Below are 20885 nucleotides of genomic sequence, written 5' to 3' on the forward strand. Positions count from 1 at the left end.
ATGGTGTATATGTGCCACATTTTCTTAATCCAGTCTATCGTTGTTGGACATTTGGGTTGGTTCCAACTCTTTGCTATTGTGAATAGTGCTGCAATAAACATACGTGTGCATGTGTCTTTATAGCAGCATGATTTATAGTCCTTTGGGTATATACCCAGTAATGGGATGGCTGGGTCAAATGGTATTTCTAGTTCTAGATCCCTGAGGAATCGCCACACTGACTTCCACAATGGTTGAACTAGTTTACAGTCCCACCAACAGTGTAAAAGTGTTCCTATTTCTCCACATCCTCTCCAGCACCTGTTGTTTCCTGATTTTTTAATGATGGCCATTCTAACTGGTGTCAGATGGTATCTCACTGTGGTTTTGATTTGCATTTCTCTGATGGCCAGTGATGATGAACATTTCTTCATGTGTTTTTTGGCTGCATAAATGTCTACTTTTGAGAAGTGTCTGTTCATATCCTCTGCCCACTTTTTGATGGGGTTGTTTGTTTTTTTCTTGTAAATTTGTTTGAGTTCATTGTAGATTCTGGATATTAGCCCTTTGTCGGATGAGTAGGTTGCAAAAATTTTCTCCCATTCTGTAGGTTGCCTGTTCACTCTGATGATAGTTTCTTTTGCTGTGCAGAAGCTCTTTAGTTTAATGAGATCCCATTTGTCGATTTTGGCTTTTGTTGACATTGCTTTTGGTGTTTTAGACATGAAGTCCTTGCCCACGCCTATGTCCTGAATGGTATTGCCTAGGTTTTCTTGTAGGATTTTAATGGTTTTAGGTCTAACATATAAGTCTTTAATCCATCTTGAATTAATTTTTGTATAAGGTGTAAGGAAGGGATCCAGTTGCAGCTTTCTACATATGGCTAGCCAGTTTTCCCAACACCATTTATTAAATAGGGAATCCTTTCCCCATTTCTTGTTTTTGTCAGGTTTGTCAAAGATCAGATAGTTGTAGCTATGCGGCATCATTTCTGAGGGCTCTGTTCTGTTCCATTGATCTATGTCTCTGTTGTGGTACCAGTACCATGCTGTTTTGGTTACTGTAGCCTTGTAGTATAGTTTAAAGTCAGGTAGTGTGATGCCTCCAGCTTTGTTCTTTTGGCTTAGGATTGACTTGGCGATGCGGGCTCTTTTTTGGTTCCATATGAACTTTAAAGTAGTTTTTTCCAATTCTGTGAAGAAAGTCATTGGTAGCTTGATGGGGATGGCATTGAATCTATAAATTACCTTGGGCAGTATGGCCATTTTCACAATATTGATTCTTCCAACCCATGAGCATGGAATGTTCTTCCACTTGTTTGTATCCTCTTTTATTTCATTGAGCAGTGGTTTGTAGTTCTCCTTGAAGAGGTCCTTCACATCCCTTGTAAGTTGGATTCCTAGGTATTTTATTCTCTTTGAAGCAATTGTGAATGGGAGTTCACTCATGATTTGGCTCTCTGTTTGTCTGTCATTGGTGTACAAGAATGCTTGTGATTTTTGTACATTAATTTTGTATCCTGAGACTTTGCTGAAGTTGCTAATCAGCTTAAGGAGATTTTGGGCTGAGACAATGGGGTTTTCTAGATATACAATCATGTCATCTGCAAACAGGGACAATTTGACTTCCTCTTTTCCTAATTGAATACCCTTTATTTCCTTCTCCTGCCTGATTGCTCTGGCCAGAACTTCCAGCACTATGTTGAATAGGAGCGGTGAGAGAGGGCATCCCTGTCTTGTGCCAGTTTTCAGAGGGAATGCTTCCAGTTTTTGCCCATTCAGTATGATATTGGCTGTGGGTTTGTTGTAGATAGCTCTTAGTATTTTGAGATATATCCCATCAATACCTAATTTATTGATAGTTTTTAGCATGAAGGGTTGTTGAATTTTGTAAAAGGCCTTTTCTGCATCTATTGAGATAATCATGTGGTTTTTGTCTTTGGTTCTGTTTATATGCTGGATTACATTTATTGATTTGCGTATGTTGAACCAGCCTTGCATCCCAGGGATGAAGCCCACTTGATCATGGTGGATAAGCTTTTTGATGTGCTGCTGGATTCGATTTGCCAGTATTTTATTGAGGATTTTTGCATGAATGTTCATCAAGGATATTGGTCTGAAATTCTCTTTTTTGGTTATGTCTCTGCCAGGTTTTGGTATCAGGACGATGCTGGCTTCATAAAATGTGTTAGGGAGGATTCCCTCTTTTTCTATCGATTGGAATAGTTTCAGAAGGAATGGTACCAGTTCCTCCTTGTACCTCTGGTAGAATTCAGCTGTGAATCCATCAGGTCCTGGACTCTTTTTGGTTGGTAAGCTATTGATTATTGCCACAATTTCAGAACCTGTTATTGGTCTATTCAGAGATTCAACTTCTTCCTGGTTTAGTCTTGGGAGGGTGTATTTGTTGGGGAATTTATCCATTTCTTCTAGATTTTCTAGTTTATTTGCATAGAGGTGTTTGTAGTATTCTCTGATGGTAGATTGTATTTCTGTGGGATTGGTGGTGATATCCCCTTTTTCGTTTTTTATTGCATCTATTTGATTCTTCTCTCTTTTCTTCTTTATTAATCTTGCTAGCGGTCCATCAATTTTGTTGATCTTTTCAAAAAACCAGCTCCTGGATTCATTAATTTTTTGAAGGGTTTTTTGTGTCTCTATTTCCTTCAGTTCTGCTCTGATTTTAGTTATTTCTAGCCTTCTGCTAGCTTTTGAATGTGTTTGCTCTTGCTTTTCTAGTTCTTTTAATTGTGATGTTAGGGTGTCAATTTTGGATCTTTCCTGCTTTCTCTTGTGGGCATTTAGTGCTATAAATTTCCCTCTACACACTGCTTTGAATGTGTCCCAGAGATTCTGGTATGTTGTGTCTTTGTTCTCGTTGGTTTCAAAGAACATCTTTATTTCTGCCTTCATTTCATTATGTACCCAATAGTCATTCAGGAGCAGGTTGTTCAGTTTCCATGTAGTTGAGCGGTTTTGAGTGAGTTTCTTAATCCTGAGTTGTAGTTTGATTGCACTGTGGTCTGGGAGACAGTTTTTTATAATTTCTGTTCTTTTACATTTGCTGAGGAGAGCTTTACTTCCAACTATGTGGTCAATTTTGGAATAGGTGTGGTGTGGTGCTGAAAAAAATGCATATTCTGTTGATTTGGGGTGGAGAGTTCTGTAGATGTCTATTAGGTCCACTTTATGTAGAGCTGAGTTCAATTCCTGGATATCCTTGTTAACTTTCTGTATCATTGATCTGTCTAATGCTGACAGTGGGGTGTTAAAATCTCCCATTATTATTGCGTGGGAGTTTAAGTCCCTTTGTAGGTCACTGAGGACTTGCTTTATGAATCTGGGTGTTCCTGTGTTGGGTGCATATATATTTAGGATAGTTAGCTCTTCTTGTTGAATTGATCCCTTTACCATTATGTAATGGCCTTCTTTGTCTCTTTTGATCTTTGTTGGTTTAAAGTCTATTTTATCAGAGACTAGGATTGCAACCCCTGCCTTTTTTTGTTTTCCAGTTGCTTGATAGATCTTCCTCCATCCCTTTATTTTGAGTCTATGTGTGTCTCTGCACGTGAGATGGGTTTCCTGAATACAGCACACTGATGGGTCCTGACTCCTTATCCAGTTTGCCAGTCTGTGTCTTTTGATTGGAGCATTTAGCCCATTTACATTTAACGTTAATATTTTTATGTGTGAATCTGATCCTGTCATTATGATGTTAGTTGGTTATTTTGCTCGTTAGTTGCTATAGTTTCTTCCTAGCCTCGATGGTCTTTACAATTTGGCATGTTTTTGCAGTGGCTGGTACCGGTTGTTCCTTTCCATGTTTAGTGCTTCCTTCAGGAGCTCTTTTAGGGCAGGCCTGGTGGTGACAAAATCACTCAGCGTTTGCTTGTCTGTAAAGTATTTTATTTCTCCTTCACTTATGAAGCTTAGTTTGGCAGGATAGGAAATTCTGGGTTGAAAATTCTTTTCTTTAAGAATGTTGAATATCGGCCCCCATTCTCTTCTGGCTTGTAGAGTTTCTGCTGAGAGATCAGCTGTTAGTCTGATGGGCTTCCCTTTGTGGGTAACCCGACCTTTCTCTCTGGCTGCCCTTAACATTTTTTCCCTCATTTCAACTTTGGTGAATCTGACAATTATGTGTCTTGGAGTTGCCCTTCTCAAGGAGTATCTTTGTGGCGTTCTCTGTATTTCCTGAATCTGAATGCTGGCCTGCCTTGCTAGATTGGGGAAGTTCTCCTGGATAATATCTTGCAGAGTGTTTTCCAACTTGGTTCCATTCTCCCCATCATTTTCAGGTACACCAATCAGACATAGGTTTGGTCTTTTCACATAGTCCGAAATTTCTTGGAGGCTTTGTTCATTTCTTTTGATTCTTTTTTCTCTAAACTTCCCTTCTCTCTTCATTTCATTCATTTCATCTTCCATCAGCGATACCCTTTCTTCCAGTTGATCGCATCTGCTACTGAGGCTTCTGCAATCTTCACGTAGTTCTCGAAACTTGGCTTTCAGCTCCATTAGCTCCTTTAAGCCCTTCTCTCCATTGGTTATTCTAGTTATCCAGTCTTCTAATTTTTTTTTCAAAGTTTTTAACTTCTTTGCTATTGTTTTGAATTTCCTCTCGTAGCTCAGAGTAGTTTGATCGTCTGAAGCCTTCTTCTCTCAACTCATCAAAGTCATCCTCCATCCAGCTTTTTGTTCCGTTTCTGGTGAGGAACTGCGTTCCTTTGGAGGAGGAGAGGTGCTCTGTTTTTTAGAGTTTCCAGTTTTTTTGCTCTGTTTTTTTGCTCTGTTTTTTCCTCATCTTTGTGGTTTTATCTACTTTTTGTCTTTGATGATGGTGATGTACTGATGGGTTTTTGGTGTGGATGTCCTTTCTGTTTGTTAGTTTTCCTTCTACCAGACAGGACCCTCAGCTGCAGGTCTGTTGGAGTTTACTAGAGGTCCACTCCAGACCCTGTTTGGCTGGGTGTCAGCAGCAGTGGCTGCAGAACAGCGGATTTTCGTGAGACCACCAATTCAGCTGTCTGATAGTTCCTCTGAAAGTTTTGTCTCAGAGGAGTACCCGGTTGAATGAGGTGTCAGTCTGTCCCTACTGGGGGGGTGCCTCCCAGTTAGGCTGCTCAGGGGTGAGGGACCCACTTTAGGAGGCAGTCTGTCCGTTCTCAGATCTCCAGCTGTGTACTGGGAGAACCACTACTCTCTTCAAAGCTGTCAGTCAGACAGGGACATTTAAGTATGTGGAGGTTCTTGCTGAGTTTTTGTTTGTCTGTGCCCTGCCCCCAGAGGTGGAGCCTACAGAGGCAGGCAGGCCTCCTTGAGCTGTGGTGGGCTCCACCCAGTTCGAGCTTCCTGGCTGCTTTGTTTACCTAAGCAAGCCTGGGCAATGGCGGGCGCCCCTCCCCCAGCCTCGCTGCCACCTTGCAGCTTGATCTCAGACTGCTGTGCTAGCAATCAGCGAGACTCCGTGGGCATAGGACCCTCCGAGCCAGGTGCGGGACACAATCTCCTAGTGTGCCGTTTTCCAGGCCCGTTGGAAAAGCGCAGTATTAGGATGGGACTGACCCAATATTCCAGGTGCCGTCTGTTTCCCCTTTCTTTGACTAGGAAAGGGAACTCCCTGACCCCTTGCGCTTCCCGAGTGAGGCAATGCCTCGCCCTGCTTCGGCTCACGCACAGTGTGCTTCACCGACTGTCCTGCACCCACTGTTAGGCACTCCCTAGTGAGAAGAAACCGGTACCTCAAGCAGAAATGCAGAAATCACCTGTCTTCTGTGTCGCTGGGGCTGGGAGCTGGAGACCGGAGCTGTTCCTATTCGGCCATCTTCGAAACTCTGTATTAAGCGTAGCTTTGGATATTTTCACTTGTTGTATTATCATCCCCTGTCCCTACCTCCACAGTAGCCTGAAAACCAGCAGCCTCCACAACAAAGGCTGTAGACAGAGGAGGAGAATAGACTCTCCAGTTCCCCCACATTATATTATTTTTAATGTGTAGCTTTTCCACAACAAACAGTTACAAGATACATACAGGAAAAGGAACTGGGAGCTGTACACAGGGAAATAATGTGGTCACTAGAAACTGACACCGAGGAAACCCAAATGTTGAACTTTTAAGACAAGCATTTTAAATCAGCTATTATAAATATACTCAATGGGCTTCCTTCCTTCCTTTCTTTCTCTCTTTCTTTCTTTTCTTCCCTCTGTGGCCCAGGCTGCAATACACTCGACTCTCTGCAGACTCCCTGCGGTCCGGCTCCCCTGATTCTCCTGCCCTGGCCTGTGGGCTGCCTGCGATTGCCGGCGTGCGCCACCACCCCTCCCTGGTTTTTCTCCTTTGGCTGGAGGCGCGGTTTCGCCATGTCGGCCAGGCTGCTCTCCAGCTCCTGACCTCCAGTGGTCTGCCCGCCTCGGCCTCCCGAGGTGCTGGGACTGCAGATGGAGTCTCGCTCACTCGGTGCTTGGTGTTGCCCCGGCTGGAGTGCGGTGGTGTGGTCTCGGCTCGCTGCAGCCTCCGCCTCCCAGCCGCCTGCCTTGGCCTCCCAGGGTGCTGGGATTACAGCCTCTGCCCGGCTGCCACCGCGTCTAGGAGGTGGGGAGCGTCTCTGCCTGGCCGTCCATTGTCTGGGTTGTGAGGAGCGCCTCTGCCCGGCCACCCCGTCTGGGAGGTAAGGAGCGCCTCTGCCCAGCCGCCACCCCGTCTAGGAAGTGAGGAACGTCTCTGCCCGGCCGCTCATTGTCTGGGATGTGAGGAGCGCCTCTGCCCAGCCGCCCATCATCTGGGAAGTGAGGAGCGCCTCTGCCTGCCGCCCATCCTCTGGGATGTGAGGAGCGCCTCTGCCCGGCCGCCCATCGTCTGGGATGTGAGGAGTGCCTCTGCCCGGCTGCCCATCGTCTGGGATGTGCGGAGCGCCTCTGCCCGGCCGCCCCATTTGGGATGTGAGGAGCGCCTCTGCCCCGCCGCCCCGTTTGGGATGTGAGGAGCGCCTCTGCCCGGCCGCCCCGTCTGGGAGGTGAGGAGCGCCTCTGCCCAGCTGCCACCCCGTCTAGGAAGTGAAGAAAGTCTCTGCCTGGCCGCCCATCGTCTGGGATGTGAGGAGCAACTCTGCCTTGCCACCCCATCTGGGAAGAAGTGAGGAGCGTCTCTGCCCGGCCGCCCTCTCTGGGAAGTGAGGAGTGCCTCGGCCCAGCTGCCCATCGTCTGGGAAGTGAGGAGCGCCTCTGCCCGGCCACCCATCATCTGGGAAGTGAGGAGCGCCTCTGCCCGGCCGCCCTGTCTGGGAAGAAGTGAGGAGCGCCTCTGCCCAGCTGCCCCATCTGGGAAGAAGTGAGGAGCGCCTCTGCCCTGCCGCCCCGCCTGGGAAGAAGTGAGGAGCGCCTCTGCCCCGCTGCCCCACCTGGGAAGAAGTGAGGAGCGCCTCTGCCCGGCCGCACCATCTGGGAAGAAGTGAGGAGCGCCTCTGCCCGGCCGCCCATCATCTGGGAAGTGAGGAGCGCCTCTGCCCGGCCGCCCATCGTCTGGGATGTGAGGAGCACCTCTGTCCGGCCGCCCATCGTCTGGGATGTGAGGAGCGCCTCTGCCCAGCCGCCCATCGTCTGGGAAGTGAGGAGCGCCTCTGCCCGCCGCCCATCGTCTGGGATGTGAGGAGCGCCTCTGCCTGGCCACCCATCGTCTGGGATGTGAGGAGCGCCTCTGCCCGGCCGCCCCGTCTGGGAAGTGAGGAGCACCTCTGCCCGGCCGCCCATCGTCTGGGATGTGAGGAGCACCTCTGCCCGGCCGCCCATCGTCTGGCATGTGAGGAGCGCCTCTGCCCGGCCACCCATCGTCTGGCATGTGAGGAGCGCCTCTGCCCAGCTGCCACCCTGTCTAGAAAATGAAGAACGTCTCTGCCTGGCCGCCCATCGTCTGGGATGTGAGGAGCGACTCTGCCTGGCCACCCCGTCTGGGAAGAAGTGAGGAGCGTCTCTGCCCGGCCGCCCTGTCTGGGAAGAAGTGAGGAGCGCCTCTGCCCGGCGGCCCTGTCTGGGAGGTCTACCACGGAGGCCGGAAGCAGTGTGGGGGCTGGACGTGGTGGCTCACGCCTGTAGTCCCAGTACTCTGGGAGGCCGAGGCAGGTTGATCACTTGAGGCTAGGATTTCGAGACCAGCCTGGCCAACATGGCGAAACATATGAAAAATACAACAGACAAACCAACCAACCAACCCAGCAACAACAAAACAGGTCTACCCTGGAGTCATACTTTAGTTTTTTCTATTTTCCTCCCTTTCTGATCCTTTATCCCACTTTCTTTTTCTTCCTCTTCCTTCTCTTTCTTCTTTGTCAAATAGAGGATTGAGTTATTATCATTGAGCCATACAAAGTCCCTCTCTCATTTATTTTCTTCGATTCCCACCCCCCATTTCTGTTCCCCATCTTCCCGTGTGCAACCTTCCTAATATGTTTGATATGCATCTTTTTGTTTGTATGCACTTTTAGAAAATGTTTATTGTTTTGTGTGCAAAAAAAATAATAAAAAAAGAAGAAAAATATATATATATACTCAATGGGTACAAAAAAATAGAAAGAATCATTAGGACCTACTATTTGATAGCACAACAGAGTGACTATAGTCAATAATAATTGTATATTTTAAAAGAACTCAAAAAAAATGTAATTGGATTGTTTGTAACTCAAAGGATAAATGCTTGACGGGATGGATACCCCATTCTCCAAGATGTGCTTATTTCACACTGCATGCCTGTATCAAAACATCTCATGTACCCCATAAATATATACACCTACTATGTACCCACAAAAATGTTAAAAAATAATAAAAAATAAAACAACAAATGTGCTCAAAGAACTAAAGAAAATCATGTCTAAAGAATTTTTTTAAGTATGAGAATAATGCCCAATCAAATAGAGACTACTACTAAGAGATAGAGATTATAAAAAGAACAAAAGAGAAATTCTGAACTTGAAAACTATAAGAACTGAAATGCAAAATCTATTAGTACTCAACAACACATTTTAACTGACAGAAGAAAGTAAGAGGAAACTTGAAGAAAGTTAAACTGAGGTTCTTTTATTCTGAAGAATATTAAGAAAAAAATAAGAAAAATGAATAGAGCCTCAAAGATCTGTGGGACACAATTAAATATATCAACACACACATGAATGCGAGTCCCAGAGAAAAGAAGACCAGTGAGAGAAAGGCACAGAAAGAATATTTGAATAAATAATGGTGGAAACTCTCCAAAGGTAATGAAAATAATAATGTGCACGTCTAAGGTGTTCAACAGAATCCAAGTAAGATAAATTTAAAAATATTCACATTGTCAAAAGACAGTTAAACAGAGAATCTTGAAAGCATCAAAAGAGACATGATTGAATACATAGTGATCCTTAATACAATAACAGCTGAATTCTTACCAGAAACCATGCAAGCCAGAGGGAGTGGGATGACATACTTAAAGTGCTGAAGAAAAAGACTATCAACCAGGAACTCTGTTTCCAGCAAAACCATTAATTAAAAACAAAGAAGAAATTAAGATATTCCCAGATTAAAAAAAAAAAACTAACAGAATTTGTTGCTAACAGATCTGCCTCACAAGAAATACTCAAGGGAGTCCTTTAGGCAGAAATGAAAGGAGGTTCACATGAAGATGAAATCCACAGGAAGAAATAAAGAGCATTAATAAAAGAAAATATAAAAGACAGTGTAAATATAATTCTATTTACATAATAGCTCTTTTCATCTCCTATCTTATAGATAAGAAAACTACATAAAGCAATAATTATTAAGCAGCATCGATAGGTTATAATAAATAAAGATATGAATTGTGTGATGATACTAGCCTAAAGAAAGGGAGAATAAATACCATTGGGGCAAAATGGTATTAAACTTACTGAAATTAAGTTACATTATTCTAATCTAGATGTTTTAAGTTAAGATGTTAATTGTAATCCCCAGGGCAACAATCATTAATAAAATAACTAAATCTACATTTTATATATACGCACATACATACATACACATATAAAGAAACAACAAGCAAATTAAATGGTAGACTAGAAAAATCTATTTAACACAAAAGGAGGCAGCAATGAAGGAATAGAGAAACAACAAATTTGATATAAAAGAACAAAATAGTGAAATGTAAATGTAAATTCTACCTAAACAATAATTACATTAATATAAATAAAGTAAATACCCCCAATGAAAAGCAGATATTGGCAGATAGGTTAAGAAAACAAACAAACAAAAACATGGTCTCACTATATGTTATATAAAAGAGATAGAATTTAGCATCAAACACACAAATAGGTCGAAAGTAAAAGAATGCCAAAAAGAGATACCACACAAACAGTACAAACAGAGAGGCAGAGAGGCTAGATTACTATCAGATAAAATATAGTTTAAAACAAAAATAATTACTAGAGACAAAACATATATTTTATAATAACCAGTCAATCCATCCATTAGATAAAATAACCATAAACACATGCATCTAACAACAGATCCTCAACAAATGTGAAGCAAAGACAGAGAAAAGAAGGGAGAAATAGACAATTCAACAATAATATTAGAGACTTCAGTACTTCACTTTCAATAATATGGAGAATAAAGTAGGTAGAAGATCATCAAAGAAATAGACTTGAATAACACTATAAATCAACTAGTCCTAACAGGTATTCATAGAACACTCCACTGAACAGCAGCAGAAAACAGTTTTCTCAAGTGCACATAGCACGCTCTACAGAATAGACCATGTGTCAGCACATAAAATAAGCCTCAATCCATTAAAAATTTTGTAATTATAAAAAGTATGTTCTTTGACTGCAAAGGAATAAAATTGGAAATCAGTAACAGAAGGAAGTATGGGTAATTCAAAAATAAATGAAAATTAAATGACACATTTTTAAATAGTTAATACATCAAAGAAGAAATCACAAGGGAAACTGGAAAATATTTTGAGTTAAATGAAAACAAAAACAACATACTAAAATTTATGGGAAGTAGCTAAAGCAGTGCTTAGAAGAAAAGGTATGGCTGTAAACACCTATGTTTAAAAAAAGAAAATCTCAAATAAATAACCACCCACCTTAAGCTAACAAAACTCAAATCAAGCAGAAGAAAAAAAAGATTATACTGAAAATAAATTTTACAAAAAGAAAACCAGTAGAAAAAATATTGAAACCAAAAATGTGTTATTTGAGTGCAGTGGCTCACGCCTGTAATCCCAACAGTTTGGAAGGCTGAGGTGGGCGGATCACCTGAGGTTAGGAGTTTGAGACCAGCCTGGCCAACATGGCGAAACCCTGTCTACTAAAAAAGTACAAAAACTAGCCAAGCATGGTGGCACACACCTGTAATCCCAGCTACTCAGGAGACTGAGGCAGGAGAATCGCTTGAACCCAGGAAGCAGAGGTTGCAGGAAGCTGAGATCATGACACTGCATTCCAGCCTGGGTGACACAGCAATACTCTGTCTCCAAAAAAAAAAAAAAACACAAATATATATATATATATACACACAAATATAAATTTATAAATATTACATATAGAAATATAAATTTATATATACAAATATATAATATATATAATTATATATGTATAATTTTTATATACTACATATACATATAAAATTTGAAAAAATAAACAAAATTGACAAACTTTTAGCTGGCCAGAAACAAATGGGAGAAGATTTATATTACCAGTGTAAGTAAACAAAAAGGGGACATCACTATTGACCATACATAAACAAGAAGGATTTTAAGAGAATACTGTGAAAAATTATATGTCAATAAATGGACAAATTCCTAAAAAGATACAAACCACTAAAGTGGACAAAAACATAAAAAGAAATTTTGAACAGATCTATAAGTAAAGCTGTTAAGTTAGTAATCAGAAAAGCTAACCACAAAGAAAAGTCCAGAACAAGATAGTGTCACTGGTAAATTATTTCAAATAATGAATAATCATCAATGTGCCACAAAGTCTTCCAAAAAATAAAAAAGGAAAAAGCAATTTTCAATTCATTCATTATTTCTATTCAAAATTTTACCACTCAGGTAAATTAGGGGGAAAAAAAGTAAAAAGTATCCAGATTGGAAAGAAAGAAGTAAAATTTTCTCTGTTCACAGGTGACATGATTTGTACAAAGAAAATTCTAAGGAAAACATGCACACACACACATACACACACATACGAAAGAAATAGAATTGAGAGTCTAGAAATGACCTCTTACATTTATGATCATTTAGTAGTTTTACAGGAAAGTCAAGACAAATCAAGAAGGAAACATTATCTTCTTAACACATGATGCAAGAAAGACTGGATATCCACATGCAAAAGAATGAAGGTAGATCCTCACCTCATACCATATACAAAAACTAACTCAAAATGAATCAAACACCTAAATAAAAAAACTAAAACTATAAAACTCTTAGGAACAAATACATAGAAATAAATTCTCGTGATCTTGGGTTAATCAATGTTTTATTAGATATGACACTGAAGCACAAGCAATGAAAGAAAAAAATGGACATATTCTACTTGATAAATTTAAAACTTCTGTTCCTCAAAGGGCACAATCAAAAAAGCAAAAAGATGATCTACAGAATCAAAGAATCTGAAAGTCATGTATCTGATAAGGGCCTAGTATCCAAAATAGTATAAAGACCTCCTGCAATTCAGCAATAAAAAGACAAATAATCAAATTTTTAAATGAGCAAATGACTCAAATACACATTTCTCTAAAGAAGATAATATACAGCTAGGCATGTTGGCTCATGCCAACATGCTTGCTGGGTCCCCAAGCAGGCCATTTCTGCCTGGCACCACAGGGACCCTTTGGGAGGGCAGCCAGAGTTGTGGGGGGAAAATGCCACAAGGAGAAGGAATTCTCCAATTTGACCAATTTTGTAACCATTTGAACTGGGTGAAAAGCCTTCTGCCCAGAACTCAGGGGAGGGCCTGAATCCAGTGTTCAGACTTCACAGGCAGGGGAAGAAACAAAGCCCTGTTCTTTCTGAGGGGTGAGGTGAGTAGCCTGGAGCAAGCTCTCAAGCCCTGCCCACCCACTGCTTGGAAACTGACTCAGGCTGTTAGGCGGGGCATGGTAAGACTGAGTCCAGCCCTTCAGATCATGTGGGAGCTTGGTGAGGACTGTGACTGCCACTGCCGACTTTCCCCCACTGCCCTGACAACCTCCATGACTCAGCAAGGGAAGTCACAATCCTCCTAGGTACACAACTCCATTGACCTGGGAACCTCATCCCCTTCCTCTACAGCAGCCTCAACAAGACCCGCCCAGTGAGAGTCTCAGCTCAGATATGCCTGGTACTGACCCCATCTGATGGGCCTTCCCTATCCAGCCTGGTAGCTGAAGACAAAGGGGATATACTCTTGGGAGTTCTAGGGCCCCACCCACTGCCAGTTCCTCTCAATACTACTACAGCTGATGCTCTCTGGAAAGTGCCACCTCCTGGCAGGAGGCCAACCAGCACAAAAATAGAGTATTAAACCACCAAAGCTAAGAACTCTCACAGAGTCCATTTCACCCCCTGCCACCTCCAACAGAACAGGTGCTGTATCCACAGCTGAGAAACCCACAGAGTGTTCACATCACAGGACTCTGTGCAGACAACCCCCAGTACCAGCCCAGAGCCAGGAAGACTTGCTGGGTGGGTAGACCCAAAAGAGAGATAACAATCACTGCAACTCAGCTCACAGGGAGCCACATCCATAGGAAAAGGGGGAGAGTACTACATCAAGGGAACAACTTCTTGGTCAAAAGAATCTGAACAATAACCTTCAGCCCTAGACCTTCCATCTGACAGAGCCTAATCAAATGAGAAGGCACCAGAAAACCAACCTTGGTAATATGACAAAACAAGGCTCTTTAACACCCCCAAGAAATCACACTAGCTTACCAGCAATGAATCCAAATCAAGAAGAAATTCCTGATTTACCTGAAAAAAAGTTCAGGAGGTTAGTTATTAAGCTAATCAGGGAGGCACCAGAGAAAGGTGAAGCCCAATGCGAGGAAATCCAAAAAATGATACTAGAAGTGAAGGGAGAAATATTCAAGGAAATAGAGAGCTTAAAGAAAAAGCTTCAATCAAAACTTCAGGAAACATTGGGCACACTTATATAAATGCAAAATGCTCTGGAAAATCTCAGCAATAGCATTGAATAAGTAGAAGAAAGAAATTCAGAGATCGAAGACAAGATCTTTGAATTAACCCAATCCAATAAAGATGAAGAAAAAAAGAATAAGAAAATATGAACAAAGCCTCCAAGAAGTCTGGGATTATGTTAAACAACCAAACCTAAGAATAATCTGTGTTCCTGAGGAAGAAGAGAAATCTAAAAGTTTAGAAAACATATTTGGGGGAATAATTGAGGAAAACTTCCACACCCCTGCTAGAGACCTAGACAACCAAATACAAGAAGCACAAAAAACATCTGGGAAATTCATCACAAAATATCATCACCTAGGGACATTGTCATCAGGTTATTTAAAGTTAAGACGAAGGAAAGAATCTCAAGAGCTGTGAGATAAAAGCACCAAGTAAACTATAAAGCAAAACCTGTCAGATTAACAGCCGATTTCTCAGAAGAAACCCTACAAGCTAGAAGGGATTGGGGCCCTATCTTCAGCCTCCTCAAACAAAATAATTATCAGCCAAGAATTTTGTATCCAGCAAAACTAAGCATCATATATGAAGGAAAGACACAGTCTTTTTCAGACAAACAAATGCTGAGAGAATTTGCCACTACCAAGCCACCACTACAAGACCTGCCAAAAGGAGCTCTAAATGTGACACAAATCCTGGAATCACATCAAAACAGAACCTCTTTAAAGCATAAATCACATAGGACCTATAAAACAAAAATACAATTTAAAAAGCAAAAACAAACAAAAAAAAGGTACACAGGCAATAAATAGTATGATGAATACAATGGTACCTCACTTCTCAATACTAGCATTGAATGTAAATGTCCTAAATGCCCCTCTTAAAAGATGCAGGACTGAAGAATGGATAAGAACTCACCAACCAACTATCTGCTGCCTTCAGGAGACTCACCTCACACATAAAGACTCCCATAAACCTAAAGTAAAAGAGTTGAAAAAATCATTTCATGCAAATGGACATCAAAAGTGAATGAGGGTAGCTATTCTTTTATCAGACAAAACAAACTTTAAAGCAACAGCAGTTAAAAGAGACAAAGAGGGACATTGTTTAATGGTAAATGGCCATCTCTAACAGGAAAATATCACAATCCTAAACATATATGTACCTAACACTGGAGTTCCCAAATTTATAAAACAATTACTAGTAGACCTAAGAAATGAGATAAACAGCAACACAATAATAGTGGGGGACTTCAATACTACACTGACAGCACTAGACAGGTCATCAAGGTAGAAAGTCAACAAAGAAACAATGGATTTAAACTACACCCTGGAGGAAATGGACTTAACAGATATATACAGAACATTTCATCCAACAACCACAGAATACGCATTCTATTCAACAGCACGTGGAACTTTCTCCAAGATAGACCATATCATAGGCCACAAAATAAGCCTCAATAAATCTAAGAAAATTGAAATTATATCAAGCACTCTCTCAGACCACAGTGACATAAAACTGGAAATCAATTCGAAAAGGAACCTTCAAAACCATGCAAATACATGGAAATTAAATAACCTGCTCCTGAATGATCATTGGGTCAACAATGAAATCAAGATGGAAATTTAAAAATTCTTCAAACTGAATGACAATAATGATACAACCTATCAAAACCTCTAGGATACAGCAAAGGCAGTGCTAAGAGGACAGTTCATAGCCCTAAATGCCTCCATCAAAAAGACTGAAAGAGCACAAACTGACATTCTAAGGTCACACCTCAAGGAACTAGAGAAACAAGAACAAACAAAACCCAAACCCAGCAGAAGAAAGGAAATAACCAAGATCAGAGCAGAACTCAATGAAATTGAAACAAAAAAAATACAAAAAATAAATGAAACAAAAAGTTGGTTATTTGAAAAGATAAATAAAATTGATAGACCATTAGCAAGATTAATCAAGAAAAGAAAAGAGAAAATCCAAAAAACCTCAATAAGAACTGAAACAAGAGCTATTACAACTGACGCCACAGAAATACAAAAGATCATTCAAGGCTACTATGAACACATAACACATAAGTTTATGCACATATACTAGAAAACCTAGAAGAGATGGATAAGCTCCTGGAAAAATACAACCCTCCTAGTTTAAATCAGGAAGAAATAGATACCCTGAACAGACCAATAATAAGCAGCAAGATTGAAGTGGTAATTTTAAAATTACCAACCAAAATAAAAGCCCAGGATCAGATGGATTCACAGCATAATTCTACCAGACATTCAAACAAGAATTGGTACCAATCTTTTCGACACTTAGAGAAAGAGGGAACCCTCCCTAATTCATTCTATGAACCCAGCATTACCCTAATACCAAAACCAGGAAAGGACATAACCAAAAAAGAAAACTACAGACCAATATCCCTGGTGAACACAGATGCTAAAATCCTTAACAAAATACTAGCTAACTAAATCCAACAACATATCAAAAAGATAATCCACCATGGTCAAGTAGGTTTCATATCAGGGATGTAGGGATGATTTAACATAAGCAAGTCAATAAATGTGATACACCACATAAAGAAAATTAAAAACAAAAATCACATGATCATTTCAATAGATGCAGAAAAAACAGTCAACAAAAATCCAGCATTCCTTTATGTTAAAACTCTCAGCAAAATTGGCCTACAAGGGACATACCTGAATGTAATACAAGCCATCTATGACAGACCCACAGCCAACATAATACTGAATGGGGAAAAGTTGAAAGCATTCCCTCTGAGAACTGGAACAAGACAAGGATGCCCACTCTCATCACTCCTCCTCATTGTAGTACTGGAAGTTCTAGCCAGAGCAATCAGACAAGAGAAAGAAATCGAGAGCATCCAAATCAGTAAAGAGGAAATCAAACTGTCACTGTTTGCTGATGATATGATCATTTACCTCGAAAACCCTAAAGACTCCTCCAGAAAGCTCCTAGAACTGATAAAAGAATTCAGCTAAGTTTCTAGATACAAGATTAATGTACACGAATCAGTAGCTCTTCTATACAACGACAGCAACCAAGCAGAGAATCAAATCAAGAATTCAACCCCTTTCACTGCAAAAAAAAAAAAAAACTTAAGAATATACCTAACTAAGGAAGAGAAAGACGTCTACAAGGAAAACTACAAAACACTACTGAAAGAAATCATAGACAACACAAACAAATGGAAACACATCCCATGCTCATGGATGGGTAGAATCAATATTGTGAAAATTGACCATACTGTCAAAGCAATCTACAAATTCATTGCAATCCCCATCACAATACCACCATCATTCTTCACAGAATTAGAAAAAACAATTCTAAAATTAATATGGAACCAATAAAGAGCCCGCATAGCCAAAGCAAGACTAAGGAAAAAGAACAAAACTGGAGGCATCACACTACCTGATTTCAAACTATACTATAAGGCCGTAGTCACCAAAACAGCTTGATACTGGTATAAAAATAGGCACATAGACCAATGGAACAGAATAGAGAACCTAGAAATAAACCCAAATACTTACAGCCAACTGATCTTTGACAAAGCAAACAAAAGCATAAGGTGGGGAAAGGATGCCCTTTTCAACAAATAGTGCTGGGATAATTGGCTAGCCACATGTAGGAGAATGAAACTGGATCCTCATCTCTCATCTTATACAAAAATCAACACAAGATGGATTAAGGACTTAAATCTAAGACCTGAAACTGTAAAAATTCTAGAAGATAACCTTAGAAAAACCCTTCTAGACGTTGGTTTGGGCAAGGATTTCATGACCAAGAAGCCAAAAGCAAATACAACAAAAACAAAGATAAATAGGTGGGACTTAATTAAACTAAAAAGCTTTTGCATGGCAAAAGGCACAGTCAGCAGAGTACACAGACAACCCACAGAGTGGGAGAAAATCTTCACAATCTATACATCCGACAAAGGACTAATATCCAGGATCTACAACGAACTCCAACAAATCAGCAAGAAAAAAACAAACAGTCCCATCAAAAAGTGGGCTAACAACATGAATAGACAATTCTCAAAAGAAGATATACAAATGGCCAACAAACATATGAAAAAATTCTCAACATCACTAATGAGCAGAGAAATGCAAATCAAAACCACAATGCAATACCACCTTACTCCTGCAAGAATGGCCATAATCAAAATCAAACAACAGTAGATGTTGGCATGGATTCAGCACTTCTACACTGCTGGTGGGAATGTAAACTATTACAGCCACTATGGAAAACAGTGTAAAGATTCCTTAAAGGACTAAAAGATTCCTTAAAGTGGGATTGATCCAACAATCCCACTACTGGGTATCTACCCAGAGGAAAGGAAGTCATTATACTTGCACATGCATGTTTATAGCAGCACAATTCACAATTGCAAAATCATGGAACCAATCCAAATGCCCACCAATAAACAAGTGGATAAAGAAACTGTGGTGTATATATATATATATATATATATATATATATATATATTCCATATATATACTCATATATATATTCCATCTCATATATATACACACATATATATTCCATATATATATTCCATCTCATATATGTGATGGAATACTACTCAGCCATAAAAAGGAATGAATTAATGGCATTCACAGTGACCTGGATGAGACTGGAGACTATTATTCCAAGTGAAGTAACTCAGGAATGGAAAACGAAACACCATATGTTCTCACTGATATATGGGAGCTAAGCTATGAGGAAACAAAGGCATAAGAATGATACAATGGACTTTGGGGACTTGAGGGGAATGGTGGGAGGGACCAAGAGATTAAAGACTACAAATATGATGCAGTGTACACTGCTCAGGTGATGGCTGCACCAAAATCTCACAAATCACCACTAAAGAACTTACTCATGTAACCAAACACCACCTGTACCCCAATAACCTATGGAAATTTAAAAAATTTTTAATTTAATTTAATTTTAAAAAAGAAATGGCAAATAAGCATATGAAAAACTGCTCCTCAGCATCAGTCATTACGAAATGCAAATCAAAATCATGATGAGATACCAGTTCACACTATCCTTTTAGCTATTTTTTTTAATTTTAGGATACCTAAAATAAAAAAGATGAAGTGTTTGTGAAGACCTGAAGCAAATGGAAGTCTCATACATCGCTAGTTTGGTGTAAAATGGTACAACCACTTTGGAAAATAGTTTGACAGCTCCTCAAAATCTTAAATATAAACTTCATATAACTGAGAAATTTTATTCTTGGTGTATACTCAAGATAATTAAAAACGTGTCCACACAAAAACTTGTGTATCAATGTTCTAAGCAGCATCAACCACCAAAAAGTGTAAACAACTCAAATGTTTATCAACTTATTAATGGGCAAACGTCATGTATTATATACATACAATGGAATCTTTTTCAGCCATAAAAAGAAATGAAGTACTGACTCAGGCTACATGGATTAACCCTGAAAGTGTTATGCTGGGTGAAAGAAGCCAGTCATGAAAGAGCACAAATTGTTGATTCCATTATATGAAAAGCCCAGAATAGAAAAATTCATGAAGACCTAAAGAAGATTAGTGGTTTCCAGGGGATTAGGGGAGAGGCAAATGGGTAGTGAGTGCTAATGGGTACTGGGTTTCTTTCTCTGCTAATAATTTTCTAAAGTTAAATAGTAGTGATGGTTGCACTGCCGAGTGAATAGACTAAAAACCACTGGTTTGTAAACTTTAAAAGGGTGAATTTTATGGTATACATCTCTATAAAGTCATTATTAAATACAGAATTAGACCAGTGAATCTGATCCGTGAATTAACACAGGGCTGTTTGAGACCTGGGGACAGAGTGGATCACTTGCCAGGAGGTACATCATCTACAACTTTATACTTTATTGTCATTTAAGAAGTCCACCATGCGAGTTTTTTATCTAACCACCTTCCTTGTCTGCTTACTCTGTACACTAAGTGTCATTACTCCCATCACCATACTCACCTCTTTCCACCTCCTCTTCCACTTCCCATGAAATCTGTGGCTCTCACTGCAGCCGTGGTTACCTGACAGTTCACATCTGTGATCAGCCCCTGTCTTCTCACTGTAAAGTCAAGGTTTACACAGCAGAGCTCCCCAGGAACACTCAAGATTGCATTTTCCACCTGCACAGGAACAAACGGGGTTTAAACACGTGATTGGAGTCAGAGCCTTGGCTTTGGCCATCTCATATGAGTGCTTGGATTGGAAGTTTTAAGCAAGGCCATGTCACCTTTACTTAGTGTTCAACATTCAAACAATACACAGGTCTATTTTTCACTTGTAGGAGTGCAGATAGGAATAATAACATAGCCACATTAGTTATGTGGGCATTTATAAATGAGAAAACTACTTCAGAAAGAACAGGTCTATTATATGGCAACAGATTAGACTTGGCAGGTCTTTCTGGCCTGAGAGTGAGAACATTATATTACTTGAAAGGGCATACATTTACCCAGCAATTCATATAATACAGACTAAACCAAAAGCTGGAAATCAGTAAACATAACAGTGCTTTTTGCAAAGAACCTGGCATTACACTAAGATCTAAAAATAGAAATACGTGGAACAAGAGCCCAGTGCAGAAGCATCTCTGATCCTGCTCTGTCTCCCTGAACCACTGCTATTGCCTCAGCTCAGTCCTGCACCAGCCCTCACCTAGACTGTGAAAATTGCTTCTTAATTGTTTCTCTGATTACATTCGAAGCCCCTCAAGCTGATCTACACAGCCTCCCAAGATAATCTGTCTAAAAGGAACTGTG

The sequence above is a fragment of the Symphalangus syndactylus genome, chromosome 9 (genome assembly GCF_028878055.3).
Source record: "Symphalangus syndactylus isolate Jambi chromosome 9, NHGRI_mSymSyn1-v2.1_pri, whole genome shotgun sequence".
Classification (NCBI taxonomy): Eukaryota; Metazoa; Chordata; class Mammalia; order Primates; family Hylobatidae; genus Symphalangus; species Symphalangus syndactylus.